This window comes from Pogonomyrmex barbatus, unplaced genomic scaffold (genome assembly GCF_055798465.1).
Source record: "Pogonomyrmex barbatus isolate J1 unplaced genomic scaffold, ASM5579846v1 scaffold12, whole genome shotgun sequence".
Taxonomy (NCBI): domain Eukaryota; kingdom Metazoa; phylum Arthropoda; class Insecta; order Hymenoptera; family Formicidae; genus Pogonomyrmex; species Pogonomyrmex barbatus.
In genome coordinates, this window is record NW_028297108.1 from 7,409,356 (window position 1) to 7,410,670 (window position 1,315).

The following is a 1,315-nucleotide window of genomic DNA, read 5'->3' on the forward strand; positions in this document are numbered from 1 at the left end:
CTTTCACTTTTTGACATATTCTGGATTCCCTCCCCCCCCCCCCTCCCCCTCCTCGTGGTCCTCCTTGTTATTTTTACTTCTTTGTTTTCTGTCATTATATTTTTTTCTTCCTCTTTCTACCTCGAGTTGGATCCATGCTAACAGGTGCAACGCAAACTCCTATCGATAATGTGCCGGGTTCCGTCTTGTATAAACTTGCGGAGGAACGAGTTTTAATCCGGATGGCATTCCACGTTTTCTCGAAATGCTCGATTTACAGGATTTCTCTGCTTCCTTGTTTCGTCTTATTACAACATCTCCTTGCATTCTCCTTGACGTTTTTCTTCGACGGCAAATATTTTACAGATGCTATCTTCAGATTTCTTGATCTCTCGCATTAATATGCATGAATGGTCTTACTAACTTATCAGATTATTTTTAACATTTTATTAACTTTTTGATATTTATGCGTATTTAATTTATTTGATAGCCCGTAATTACGTTGCATGCGTTCTAATTATATATAAAAGTTCCTTCAGATATATTAAGATCTGAAAATCTATACTTGCAAGTAATTTGAGATTACCAGAATTAGGTAATAAGTAAATTTGATTGCAAAAAAAATATTTATCATTACGTATCATTCAAAATCATTTTTTATGTAAATATTCTTTCATATATATGTATGTATTTGTGTGCGTAAGTTGCATTTTATTAATGGTGAATTGGTCATTATTATAAATGCCAGATGTTGCGACAAGTTTTGAGATAAGATTAATATTTTTCTTTTTCACGCACATGATATATTATAACAACGTATAATAATAACATATTTTTTATAAAAAAAAAAACAAGATTTATTCGTTGACGATATTTATTTGTCGATGTATGTGTCAGAGATTAATTATTAAGGTCGTTTTAGGTATATGTTTGTCTAAAAAATATCAGTTTTAAATATTACGGACATTTTACTTTGCATCAGATGTTTGAAAAAAAATTACGACATCGATTCGATACATCAAACTTTTTCAAATATTTGCCGGCAAATCATTATCGATTGTAATTGCAAAATTTCACGCGCGCGTGAATGCACAAAGTTTTTATTAGTAATAATAATTTAATTTTAAACTGTGCTTGTAGCTTTACATAATAAATGATAAATAGAAAAATGGAATCACATTAAACTCGCCACTAATTAAATGATTAGTTGCTTATTCTAAACGACAATGTGCACGACAATATCAAACATTGTAGTTTTTGTTTTTGCATTATTGCGACCACGTTCGATCCATAAAGCTCATCTGGAAATGCGCTTGCGCCTCCCGGAGATTAGCAC